The 13,822-nt window shown below is 47.0% G+C and overlaps 2 long non-coding RNA genes across 2 annotated transcripts in view; one reads left to right on the forward strand and one right to left on the reverse strand.

The window, feature by feature from the left end:
* LOC119471943 overlaps nt 1-13,822 on the forward strand; it is a 43,029-nt gene that overhangs the window by 14,306 nt on the left and 14,901 nt on the right. The window lies entirely within an intron of this gene.
* LOC119471945 overlaps nt 378-13,822 on the reverse strand; it is a 27,311-nt gene continuing 13,866 nt past the window's right edge. Inside the window, exons 2-3 of the long non-coding RNA XR_005201043.1 lie at nt 5,808-5,939; nt 378-802 (exon numbers count right to left, since the gene is read on the reverse strand). This is a non-coding gene — a long non-coding RNA (uncharacterized LOC119471945). The remainder of the gene's footprint in view (nt 803-5,807; nt 5,940-13,822) is intronic.

Consider the following 13,822-nt stretch of genomic DNA (forward strand, 5'->3'; position numbering starts at 1 on the left):
TTGGACTTGCAGGCACCATGGAGACACAGGGATCCTCCCCACCACTACTGTCAGGAGTTCTCAGCTGCATGGGGGAAGTCAGATTGGGCTCAAAGACCTAGACTCCAAGTAGCATGTGAGAAGTGAGACAGCAGCAGACATGAACACAGTGCTGGGGAATGGGGTGAGGAGGACCTTAGTGGCGCAAGTGCTGTGAGCAATCCTTAGACTTCAGATCCCCAACTGTCCCAAGAAGAAACTAAATCTCTAAGGTCTGTTAGTTCAGATGATCAAGCCTCTACCCTCCTTTGCCTTGTAAAAGTTGGGAGCGGGGGCTGGGTCCGGCTTCTGGTAGGCTAGGGGATGGGAGGCAGAGGAAGTGGCTTGAGCTGCTTGAGCCACCTCCGCCTACCACACTGGGGCTGTCCCATTACGGACAGGGAAATCACAGACTCAGCGCTCAGACATCTGGGAGGGGCTGGACGGCCAGGGTATTTTTAGAAGGCCAGAGGCAAACATGCCCGGAATTCTGGGTGTTGCTGAGCCAAAGAAGCTGACAGGCTAGCGGAGGATGAACCAGAAGAGGTGGCCTCCACCCTGGTCCTAATTTCACCGAGGTCAGCTGGCCTTGTGTTTCCCCAGAGGCTAGTGCTTAGGCCTACGGTGTGCAAGCTCTGATTTCCCCAACTTGTCACTCACTTCTGCTTCCTTCTGGGCAGTCAGACACAGAGCTGTTTTAGGGCCTCAGGGAGAGCACTTGATCTCTTGATTCATTCAGCCAGCTCTTTTGGTGCTTCCTGTGGTCCAGGTGAGCTGCTGGGCCCTAGGAATATAGAATATAAAGGAGGCAACTCTGGAGGGGCTCAGATCTGTTGAGGGTGGGGTGGTGGGAAAATGGAAACAGAGACAGTGATAACACCTTGAGATCACTTTGGAAGAAAAGGAAATATGGGCCCGAAAGAGCTCAGAGGGTCCCCAGTTCCCACAGTTGCCACAAGGACCACCTGGTTATCTATGGACAAAAATGTAAGCTGCCAGCTAGGGGGCCAGTTCTAGGTATAACTAAGGTATGATTATCAGTCCATTCTAGAGCCATGCCTTTTCCTTTTGCATGATTTCTGAAAGATAACATCTCAGAAGTAGAATACAAGGTAAGATTATCTTTGCAGCTCCTGACTTAACTACCAGAAAAAAAAAAATCCCAATTTGCACTGACAGCTCTGTCTCTGTCTCCTTCTCCCCATCCTATCCCTTCCAATCCCTCCAGGCAAATCTACACTATCATATTACAGATAAAGACCCAAGGCCTAGAGGGGCAGGTCCAGCCCAGGTGGACTCTGAGTTATCTGTAACCTGTAGATTCCCATGTGGTTGAAACACAGGAAGGACACTCCCATGCCTGCCCATCAGAGGAAGAGGGCTGGGGCATGGGGTGGGCATAGGGCAGGAGTCCATCCCCACACTGGGCCCTATCACAATTGACACTGCAGTTTAAACCTGATCTGTCCCACTCACTCCCCAGGATTGTCTGGCCTTTCAGCCCCCGATTTCTCAAACTGGGCTCTTCAGTTTCGTGAGGGTTTCCAGCCTTATTTATGGATGTCTGCAGATATGCTGTCTGAATTTTTACATTTTGCACGTTCACTTTAATGATAATCTAAATGCATTAATATGAGAATATTCTGGCTTGGCTGGAATGCACAGCATCTTATGAAAGAGGCTGCTATAAATGTCAGTGTCCATATCCGGATTTATCAGCAGACTAGTTCCAAAGAATCTAAGGGAACCACATTTAATGTCAGTGCAGCGTCTTGAACAGACTTAATCAAGTTTGAGACTCACTGCTCTAGCTAAAATGCTTATTTCCTTCATGTAAGGTCCTGGGTAGAGAAAAAAGGATCTCAGTTGGAATCAGAGGCCTGGGTTCTGATTTTGTCTCTATCCAACTCACTGAAAAACCGTGGACAGTTCCCGACCTGTGTCTCATTCTAGATCTCAGTTTATTCATTTGTAAAATGGGATGTTTGGGTTAGACAATCTCTATGGTCCCTTCTGGCTCTCACATGCCAGGATTCCAAATTGTGATTGAACTGCTCTCTCATAGTCATCCCTTCCCACCCCACACCCCCATGCCATCCCCACTGAGGCCCAGTGCTGCTGGGGGCTCCTGGGTAGAGAAATAGAGCCTCCAGGAGGGCGGGTATCAGGCAGATGTTAAGGGGGTGGCCTGAGTGGGATTGAAGGTCATGAGGAAGAAAGCCACCAGGCCAAAGAGAATACTTAGACCCAGCCAGGCTGTCAGCTGAGACCTACCTCCGCAGGTCAGGAGGGCTCCTCCCAGGATAATAAGGGGTCAGGGAACCCAGCCCCCACCTGTGTGGGATTCTCCTCTACGATTCACTGCCTCTCATCCCATCCTCCTACCCAAAGCACTGCCAGGAACCTAGAGCAACCTTCTCCTGTAACCCCCTCCCCCATCCCAGCTCACACTGGGCCCCCAGACAGTGCCAGAACCAACCCTCTGACTAGACCTTTCTCAGCTCCCATCCTTTGGGCCTGCCCAACTCCTATAGATTGCCTATAATTCAGATTAAGAGTTCCCTCTGTCAGGAAGCGCTCCCAGATCCCCCACCCTAGGCAGGCTCAGGACTTTTATCCAACCTCTCGTCTATACTAACCTCTGTCCCTGAACTGAGCCATCTTAATTGTTTTCTGTTGATCCCTCCCTCCTGGTTCCTGACTGCCTTTGTTAATTCAGACATTGTGGAGATGACACCTTTCTCACTTTGCTGGGAAAAGATCTGAAGCTCTGTCTCTTAGCCAAGGAATTCCAGACCTGGAAAAGCACGTGGAGTAGTAGGAAGTTTTCTCCTAACCTCAGGGCTCAGACATGCCTGCCCTCCAAGTCAACTCAGCAGCACCGGGGGCAGTCTTTTCCTGCATAGGACAGTTTGTTGACCAGATAAAGTAATCTGGGCACCCTACATCCAGGCCTATCAGTTTGTCCGATCTTGTCATTCTCTACCCTAAGGAGTCTCCTGGGGACACAGGCCAGAGGAATGATGTCACATGGGAGGAGAGGGCAGGATGGGAGGGAGGAATGGGACTAGGGAAATGCTTGGGGGATAGGTGGGATGTCCCTACCACATCTAGATGGAGGTGGCTATGTCCTTATCTGGGTGTGGGACCATCCTAGCTTTCAGTGACCTGGTCCCCACCCTAGCCCAGTTGAGGAGCCTTCTGAGCCCAGAGGTCATATGTCATCACCTCCCAGAGAAATCCCGCCCAACCCCAAAGTTGTCTATTCCCAACATACGAGCCCAAGGGAGAGAACACTGGGCAGTGAGTCACAAAAGTGTATGGCTTTGGGCAGATCACACTCCCATCTCAGGGCCTCAGTTTCTCCATCTGTAGAATAAGGTGGACCCTGTAAACCCTAAGGGCTCGTCTGGTCAGGACAGTCTGTAGGCAGCTGAAGAATGAAGTGGAAGAGACTGCTCCTGTGTTCCTGTGTGCCGGTGCTGGCCAGATGCCCCCGTGTCTCTTGTCCCATCTAACTGCTCAGCCACAGACAGAGAAAGCTCCATGGAAAGCTTTCCCTCTGCTTGAGGCAGAGAAAGGTGGCATGGATATTTTGTATATATGTATAATATAAAAAATATGTGCAATATAAAAATTACCATTTTTGCCGTTTTAGACGTAAAATGTAGTGTCATTAAGTACATACACAGTGTTGTGTTCCGCTATCCATTTCCAAAGCTTTTTTTTTTTTTTTTTTGAGACAGAATCTTGCTCGGTTGTCCAGGCTGGAGTGCAGTGGCACGATCTCAGCTCATTGTAACCTCTGCCTCCTGAGTTCCAGCGATTCTTCCACCTCAGCCTCCTGAGTAGCTGGGATTACAGGCACCCACCATCATTCCCTGCTAATTTTTTTGTATTTTTGTAGAGACGGGTTTCACCATGTTGGCCAGGCTGGTCTCGAACTCCTGACTTCAGTTGATCCACCCACCTTGGCCTCCCAAAGTTCTGGGATTACAGGTGTGAGCCACTTCACCCAGCCCATTTCCAAAGCTTTTCATCTTCCCAAACAGAAACTCTGCAACTATTAAACGTTAACTCCCCATTCCCCTTCCTCCTACCCCAGGTATCCTCTTATCCTGGACTTTCTCTGTCCATGAATTTGCCTATTCTAGGTACCTCAAATAAGTGGGATCATACAGTACTTGTTTTTTTGTGTGTGTGTGTCTGGCTTCTTTCACTTAGCATGTTTTCAAGGTTCATCCATGTTGTACATGCGTCAATACTGCATTCCTTTTTAAAGGTTGAGTAATGTTTCTCTTTATGGATATATAACATTTTGTGTAGCCATTCATCTGTTGATGGAAAATTGGTTTACTTGCACTTTTCGGCTATTGTGAATAATCCTGTTATGAACATTGGTATACAAGTATCCGTTTAAGTCTCTGCATTCAATTTTTGGGGGTATAGAAGGGAAGTTGCTAGATGAACATGGTAACTCTGTTTCACTTTTTTTTTTTTTTAAATAAAGACGGAGTTTCACCATGTTGGTCAGGCTGGTCTTGAACTCCTGACCTCAGGTGATCTACCCACCTTGGCCTCCAAAGTGCTTGGATTACAGGCGTGAGCCACCACGCCTGGCCTCTGTTTCACTTTTTAAGGAACCACCAACTGTTTTCTACAGTGGTTATAGCATTTTACATTTCTACCAGCAGCGCAGGGTTCCAATTTTCCTATATCCTTGCCAACACTTGTAATTTTCCTTTCAACAAAAAATTATATCCGTCAGAATGGGTGTGAAGTGCTATCTCATTGTGGTTGGCCTGGAGATTTTTTTTTTTTTTTTAAAGCATATTTGGCCAGGAGCAGTGGCTCATGCCTGTAATCCTAACACTTTGGGAGACCAAGGCAGAGGATTGCTTGAGTCCAGGAGTTCAAGAGACCAGCCTGAGCAACATAGTGAGACTCCTGTCTATACAAAAAAATAAGAAGAAGAAGAAGAAAAAATTAGCCAGTCACAGTGGTGCACACTCGTAGTCCTAGCTACTTGGGAAGCTGAGATGGGAGAATCACTTGAGTCCAGAAGTTCAAAGCTGTAGTAAACTGTGATTATACTACTACACTCCAGCCTGGATGACAGAGCAAGACCCTGTCTCTAAACAAAAAACAAAGCAAAACAAAGCAAAACCCATATTTTAGCTGCAGGGTTCTTTTATCAGAGGAAAAATTACTCAAAGTCTACATGAAGCCTTTGGTGAGGAGCTGGTAGTGGTTAACTGGAGACAAGAATGACAGGTAAGGTCGGCCGGGCGCGGTGGCTCACACCTGTAATCCCAGCACTTTGGGAGGCCAAGGCAGGTGGATCACGAGGTCAAGAGATCGAGACCATCCTGGTCAACACGGTGAAACCCCGTCTCTACTAAAACTACAAAAAATCGGCTGGGCATGGTGGCGCGTGCCTGTAATCCCAGCTACTCAGGAGGCTGAGGCAGGAGAATTGCCTGAACCCAGGAGGTGGAGGTTGCGGTGAGCCGAGATCGCGCCATTGCACTCCAGCCTGGGTAACAAGAGCGAAACTCCGTCTCAAAAAAAAAAAAAAAAGAATGACAGGTAAGGTCTCATGAGGCTGATAACCGTGCAAGCATGTGTGTGTGTTGGTGGGGTGCTCATGTGTGTGTGAGGGCACTTTCTCTTGGTCTCCCTCTCCATGTCTTAACCCACACAGAGGACTTTTCTGAGGAACCCAGTGGCATAGTATAGAAGTACCTGACTAATAGTCACTGAATTCACTTCCTTTCTGGGGTACTTACTGGGAAGAGGCCATGTGTAACAGGGGCAGGAAGCTTCTCTCCTTCATCCTTAGGGGAGGACTTAGCAAGTCACCTTAGAGGAGGCCCTTTCTGTTCTGACTACCATTTGAGTTTATCAGATGTAAATAGCGCCTGGGAGAACAAAACAGGACCTTTTGTGGCCTGACAAAGGCCACCTCTCCCAACATCAAATGGGATGCAGAGCTGAGGAAAAAGGCAACACATTTGGGAGGAGCAGGCCATGGACAAAGGAGCCCCCAGGGCACAAATGGAAGAAGGTTTAGTTAGTTTCCTTGTGAGGTTCAAAGTTATTTGACTCCTAAGATGACTATCCTCAGTGAGCCCCACTTAGCAGAAGGAAAGAACCCCTGAGTCCCCAGTGGTGTAGGAAGGGATCTGGTGGCCAGGCTTAACTCTGGGGCTGAGGATGTAGAAGCCCCTCTGGACTTTCCTTCTGGTGAAACTTGCCTGAGCTGAGGAGTGTGAATGAGAGCTTGGACTTTGGGGTCCTGTGTTCTTGGCTGCTGGGGCTCTGAACACTAAGATGGAGCAAGACTGGGGCTCAACAGTGCCTCTGGAGGAAAGGAGCTAGTCTAGTCCCTGTGGGTTTTGAGCATTTTTGTGAGATGGGGGAAGGCCTCTAGAGGGCCAGATTGAACTTCCTGCTGATAAAATCTTGTGGGATCTCAATCAATTAATGGGGAAAAAATGTGACCATACTTTTTACCTTAAGCTGGTGGAGTGACCATACAAGTCACATGCAGTTCTTAAGTTCTTTGCTTCTCTAGTTCCAGAGATAGGGCAGGATGAGGGGGACCAGGGAAGTATATTATTCCTTTCTGTACCCAAGCCAGCTCCAGGCAACCCTAGGGAAGGGGAGGGAAAGTCTCTGGGCCTCTTTCCTTACTTTTTCCTTACTTAGGTTTCCTTCTCAGGATTCCACCATGGCCCCTTGCTTATGTTTATGGCCCATGATAGTACTTGAGTACTCAGGCTATTTCCTGTTCATTCTCTCTACAAAGCTTATCCAGCCTGGGTCCAGATTCCTCTGTTCCCCATTAGGAGCACTGAGCTCGGCTAATAGACCAAATTGACTAAAGGAGCTTATGGCAACAGTTGGTTAATCCAGCCACTAAGGGCTTCACATGCATTCCTTCACTGACTCCATTCACATTTCACCAAGGATCTCAGTTACAAAGGCACATCAATCTGAGCAAAAGGTTGCTGGAATGTACTACTTCAACAGCCTTTCAGCTCTGTTGTGCAAAGAAGGTGTAATTCTACTGATGGAATTTTATGCACTTTTAAAGAATGTTTAGGAAAATAGTTTCTTGCGAATAGGCAGCCTTTGCTCACCCACAGAGAAGACAGCATTTTCTGCCTACACATGAGGGATTCTACGTGAGGTCCAGGGCTCTGGGCCAGATAGGCCCAGCCCCAGCTGTGACCTTCAGTTCCACTCCCTAGGCCAAGATGCTAAATTCAGATCACCCATTAGTTCAGAAGCAGGTTAGACCAGTCACCATGAGCATGTGCCTGGGCAACTAATCTTGGTTATGCAAAATGAATCTCTAATCTGCAATGTCTTGCAACCCAGCACACAAATTAAAACATTTCTCCTTGACTACACTTGGAAGGAAAAGAAAGACAAGCAGGATAAAGGGCAAGATATGAGAAGGGCCAAGGAACTGAATCCTATCAGCCACCAAATCTTCATTTAAGCAGCCTGCTCATTTATGACCTACATTTATGAATACTTTCTTGCAACCAATCAATCAACCTTCCTTCAAGTAATCAATGAATGAACCAGTCTTCATTCAGTTAAGTATTCTGTATTTATTGGAACTACTAATTTCTTTCATTTATTCATTCACTCTCTTTAACAAATCAACCCTCATTCAAGCAACAAAAGAATTAGTAGTCATTCATTTATTCAACTAAGTGTTCCAAATATCAAAGCTCAGGGCTGCAAGAGACTTCAAAGGCCTCAAAGTTCAACCCACTGCAAACTTACAGGAATTCTACCCATTACAACCTTGCCAAAATAGACAGCACATTACCTTCAAAGGTTGCCTGGTCTGTTTTAGAGCAGCTCTGACTGTGAGAAAAATATTTTGAAAGCTGAAATGGAGTCTGTTCCCCTTGTATCATCCATACCCAGTTCTGGTACTTCCTTCCATGACACCCAGAACAACTCAGCTTCTGTGCTTGGAGACCTTGTCTGCAGTTAAAGATGGAGATTATGTCCCCTGTGGCCCCCTGTCTCCCTCCCCTGTCCCTGTGGGTGATGTTCCCTCGTTGTTCCAGTCTCTTTTCCTCTGGTCAGGAAGGTAGTACTCAGTCCAGGTCTTTCTCCTGGTTTGGGATTTAGAATGGGAGTCCATATTCCAAGTGTGATGTTCTGAATGGACCAGTTCTGAATGGACCAAACTCCAGAGAGTTTGTCATGACTGACATTTTGCCCAAAGGGTCTCTCTCTCACCCTGTTCCACATGCCTCCACCTCCCTTATCTACAGCTGAATGCCTCAGGGCAGCTAAGCTGTGGACTTGCTGGAAACTTCAGAGCTGCTCCAACCCAAAAAACTCAGGGCCCAAACTGGAAGACAGAGATTAAGTGGACCAGCCATTCATTCCTCTAAGGAATTTGAACCTAAACTGAACTGGTGCAAGGGATGAGAGGGATCTACTGCATCTGTAGGGTTGTGGAAGCAAGTGGCAGCACAAAATGACCAATTTAGGCAGAAAAATAATGTATTAAGAGGACTCTGGGTAATTTGCATAAACTGATTCCCAGTTAAGAGGTGATTTATATACATTTGGTTCTAAATAATTATAACACATGACAGGAAAAAAATATGTTTCAGAAAATGTAGGTAATTCTGTAAAGTGATGGATATGTTAATATTAAGCTTGATTGAGGTAAGCATTTCAAGTGTACAATGTGATGTAAAAACAATCACATTGTACACCTTGATTATATATACACTTTATTTCTCAATTGTACCTCAATAAAGCTGGAAAAAAATATGACTTCAAGTTAATATTTTTCCTTCTGAGTACATAATTGAAAAAAATTTTATATTATAGTTCGACATCCAAGTCATGTACATTGATTTAAAAATCAACTCAGTGTGCTCATATATAACAAAAACTCAGATCTGAAATTATATAATGATATGACCATAATGAAAAGAAAATCTACAACTTCCTCCATGCTTTCTAAGGAAAACATACCTAGGTAGGTTGCAGGTTTTTGGTTTGCTGAGAAGAAAGTCTTGTTCAGGGTCAGGGTGATGGCCTTTCGTATGCTAGATCACAGTTTTATATATCATCGGTAAGGAAGAGAAGCCCAGAGCTAATTGTGCTATAAAAAAGGTAAGGTGGGGAGAGGGCACGAAAGGTGGAGGTGGGGGTCACTATGAGAGGAGCCTGGGGTTGCTTGAGAGGACAGAGAGTTGCTGTGGGCTGTTTGATGTAAAACACTACTCCATCTCTAGACAGGAATCTACAATACAATAACCATTCCTCACTAAGGCCTTGAGGTAAAGATTTACTTTGGGGCAATTTAAGAGAAGTGCTGAGTCTTGCTCTTTGGTGGGGGTATAAGTGGAGGCAGTTGTGGAAGGGCAGACACACCTAGACTGCATTTTAGGATCCTGCCCAAGTTTGTTTTTCATTGTTGTTGTTGTTATTGCTGTTTTGAGACAGAGTCTCGTTCTGTCATCTGGGCTGACGTGCAGTGGTGCAATCTTGGCTCACTGCAACCCCTGCCTTCCAGGTTCAAGCCATTCTGATGCTTCAGCCTCCCAAGTAGCTGGGATTACAGGCATGCCCAGCAATTTTTGTATTTTTAGTAGAGACGGGGTTTCACCATGTTGGCCAGGCTTGTCTCAAACTCCTGACCTCAAGTGATCCACCCGCCTCAGCCTCCCAAAGTGCTGAGATTATAGGCATGAGCCACTGCGCCCAGCTCCTGCTCAAGTTTTTTGATGGGCCACTCAATTCTCAGCTGAAACTGGGTATTAATCATTACCCTATATAAAGAACCAAATGTGAACTTCCCTCTCCATCACTGCCAAAGTACCAGGGCAGACTGATCCAGCTGAAACAGAGACAGTGTTGGAATGTTTCCCGAAAGCCAGAGGGAAGTTATAGCTATGAGGTCAGCATGCTGACCTAAGAATGAATTTTTCAAAAGCGGTTTTAATCAGGATTCTTTGGTCTGCAAATCATGGAAATTCATCTCTAGTATGTTAAAGAAATCAAATAAAGCCCAAACACAAAAGGGGAGTTTGGAATTATTGGCTGACATAAATATTCATATTTATGTAAGAGTATGGCTAGCTTCAGGAATGGCTAGATCCAGGCACACAAGTCAAGTCACCAGGAATCTGTCCCCATCTCACCACTCTTTCTTCCTCTGTGTTGGCTTCCCTCTCAAGTTACTCTCCCCATATAATAGAAAAATGACTTCCTAGAGTTCCATCTTGACATCATCAGCCCTGCTAGAAAAAGTTGACCTTCCCAATAGTTTTAGAAAAAGTACCAGTCTCATGTAGCTAACTGGATTATTTCCCCAACTCTGGAGTTGGGAATGTGGGATCCGCCACATAGGAACTCTTTGAACTGAGAGTAGAGATTGGAAAGTCTCTCAAAGGAAATCAAGGTGCTGATCGCAGAAATGAGAGTGGCAAAACAGCAGTCAGTGGAAATCGAGCTCACATACCCTGTGCAGTGAGCTCAGGAGACTGATGTCAAAAAACCCTTTATGTGACCCAGTCTGGAAGGTGATATTTAATCCAGGCTTGAAGGACAAATGATTTATTAAGAAGCCAGTGTCTCCAGGAAGGGGTGAGGTGGACTGAGGCAGATACCCTGGGCTGATTTGGGTCCCACTCCCTCTCCTTTTGGCCTTTGCTGCGGAGACAGGATTTCCTGCAGCTGGACCTGCTGTCACAGGGCTAGCTACCAGACAAGCACTGAAACCCTTGGTCAAGGCCACATGCTACCAGAACAGAGAGATGTTTGCAGGAATGCAGCCACAGGGATAAAAAGAGAATGCTGAATTGTGGTCAGAGCGTCCTGCTATAATATGACAGGATGGTGATAGGAGAGAAGTGGGAAAAATTAGAGATTTTAGGCTCTGGTAGTAAGAATCAAGCATGGATTCAGAGCCACAAATCAATGCCTCAATTCCTATACAAGAACGACCAGTGCCACTTAGGGAATATGCAGTGAGAAGGGGAGGCCAAGATTCATATGACAACAGGAAGGAGAAAAGCTCTTCAGTATGCACTAAGCTTGAAGAGATGTGTGCTGTGAGCCATAAGATGTGCTTCACCACAGAATCTGGTCCTGCTAGAAAAGATATCTGTGGATGTAATGTATAGGAAAACCTCACTGAAAAAAAGCAGAATTCCCTGGAAACTGGATTTCCTATGCTGGGTATCTTCCATTCCCTACACTTTCCCACCCTGCTTGCTATAGGAAGATGACCACTAGAGCCTTAATTAACAACAGCCTGTGCTTCTGGCTTCAGGCTGGGTTTGGCCAATGGAGAGGCCCAGCTAGAGATGAGAGGAAGGGAGGAGAAGGAGATCAAGGTATTTATTACTGCTTTTTTTTTGAGACGGAGATTTGCTCTTGTTGCCTAGGCTATAGTGCAATAGTGTGGTCTCAGCTCACTGCAGCCTCTGCCTCCCCGTTCAAGCAATTCTCCTGCCTCAGCCTCCCAAGTAGGTGGGATTGCAGGCCCCAGCTAATTTTGTATTTTTAGTAGAGACTGAGTTTCACCATGTTGGCCAGGCTGGTCTTGAACTCCTGACCTCAGGTGATCCGCACCCTCCTTGGCCCCCAAAGTGCTGGGATTACAGGTGTGAGTCTCCGCACCCAGCCTTACTCCTACTTTTTATTATGACACTGCCTTGGGCTAGTGCTGTCCCTCAACTAGACTGAACTGCCTCCTCTCAAAGTGGCTGACGCTCTGTGACTCTCATTCCAGATTGGGGTAACTACTTGGCCATTCAGACCTAAAGGTGGTGACAGCTCTGCTGTTCCCCTACACTTTGTAAATTGTTCCTTCATAAATTAAACCTAGGTCCATTTTCATCTGTTTTTGTTGGAACCCTGAATGATACTATCCCTGACATTCTCCCCATTAGGTAAGATGATTTGAAAGGAGGAAGGTGGGGCTGAGCTGGGCAATCCTCAGAGAATGAGTGAACTACGGAGCTCTGGCTGGAGGATCCAGTGATGACTGGGGAGTTGGAGGGGATTCGGACACCACGAAGCCTCCTGGATCTGAGACCTGCAGGACAGGGATGGGGCAGGCAGGAGATCAGCACTAACAGAAAGTTCTTGAAGCCACCCTTAAGCGGGGGGCTAAAGCCCTGGGCATACTCCCTTCCACTTGGAGAGTCTGGTCACCAAGAGGATTGGCACCTGCTGGCACCTTCCAGGACTCTGAACATTTGGTCGGCTTAAAAGACAAACGAAGGGACGCCAAGGACTCAAGAGTTTGAAACTTTCTGGCACATGTTTTCATTGTGACCAGGAAGGCCACCTGGTGGCAGATGCCCTCTGAAGAAGCTCCATAAATGCACTGTTGTTTTCCCTTTACAGGGGATTTCAGAGCTGAGACAGGCAGGGGCCGACCTACTGCTGGGAGGATCAAAGATGTGGGGATGGGACTTGTCTCTGAAGGCGGAGGAAGTGAGAGAGAGGGTCCAAATGGAAAATTCCACCAGCTCCCCTGGCCCCTTTGAATGCTGATGCTTCTACATTTCAACTGTCAGTGGTTCCAAATCTCCCATGTTTCTCTTCCCTGTCAAAGCTAAGTGTGGGGGTGAGGAGGCAACCAAGAGGATGCTTCAGGAGACTGCGGGGTGCCTGCAAGAAGGGGAGAAGCTTCCCTGGTGCATGCATACTGAACTCAAACCCTGCAGGCTCATTTTGTGCTGCTGTGGAAATAAAGTGTGGCAAGGAAGCAGGGCTGTGGGCAGGGAGGACCTGGCATGTGTTCCTGTGAGGCTGGGGTTGTTTATGAACATGGATAACGGACCAGAGAGTTCTGAAGATAGGAGGACCATGAAGAGGCCTGGGTCAGCGGACCTTGTCAGGACCAGGGTATGGTGGGCTTGGGAAGAAAACAGAGTCACTCCTCTCAGTTCTTTGTGCTTCCCATGGCTCCATAGGAAAGAGCATGGGGGTTAGAGGAGTGGCAGAGCCAGCTGGCAGCCACTGGACCAAGCAGTGGGACGCTGGATCTGGAGGAGGGGCTAGGGGACAGACAGAGGGCAGGAATAAAGGAAGGCCAGGCTGCCCATATCTGTGGGAGTCTTGGGCAATGAGGGGACAAAGGTAAGATTGAATCCCCCAAGAACCATACATATCACCTCTGGAGACTACTACATCACAGACACTACCAAGGGCAGACAGAACCACAGTAAGGCCAGGGAGCCCTTTTCCCTGCAAAGTGAAGTCAAGCCAGCAGGAGATCTCACCAAGCTGTTTCTTCACCCCCAGGTGCTAGTGGCCAGAAAAGAGGGCAGAGTATGTTAATTGGCATACCATTCCCCATTCCACAGCAAGCCCTTCAAGTCACAATTCTAGCCTGGCTGGGGTAGGAGGATTGCCAAGAATTGGATAGGAGATTGAAGTTTTAAACGAGACTGGTCTAAGTTTTAATAATTGAAGGAGACCAGGAAGTTATTTAAAAGAAAAACTTCTATGAGATTAAAAAAAAAAAGAGGAACACGTAAAGAAAAAAAAAAAAAAGCCTGGCGCGGTGGCTCAAGCCTGTAATCCCAGCACTTTGGGAGGCCGAGGCGGGTGGATCACGAGGTCAAGAGATCGAGACCATCCTGGTCGACATGGTGAAACCCCGTCTCTACTAAAAATCAAAAAATTAGCTGGGCATGGTGGCACGTGCCTGTAGTCCCAGCTACTCAGGAGGCTGAGGCAGGAGAATTGCCTGAACCCAGGAGGCGGAGGTTGCGGTGAGCCGAGATTGCGC

Source organism: Cebus imitator, unplaced genomic scaffold, assembly GCF_001604975.1.
Source record: "Cebus imitator isolate Cc_AM_T3 unplaced genomic scaffold, Cebus_imitator-1.0 Scaffold79, whole genome shotgun sequence".
Taxonomy (NCBI): domain Eukaryota; kingdom Metazoa; phylum Chordata; class Mammalia; order Primates; family Cebidae; genus Cebus; species Cebus imitator.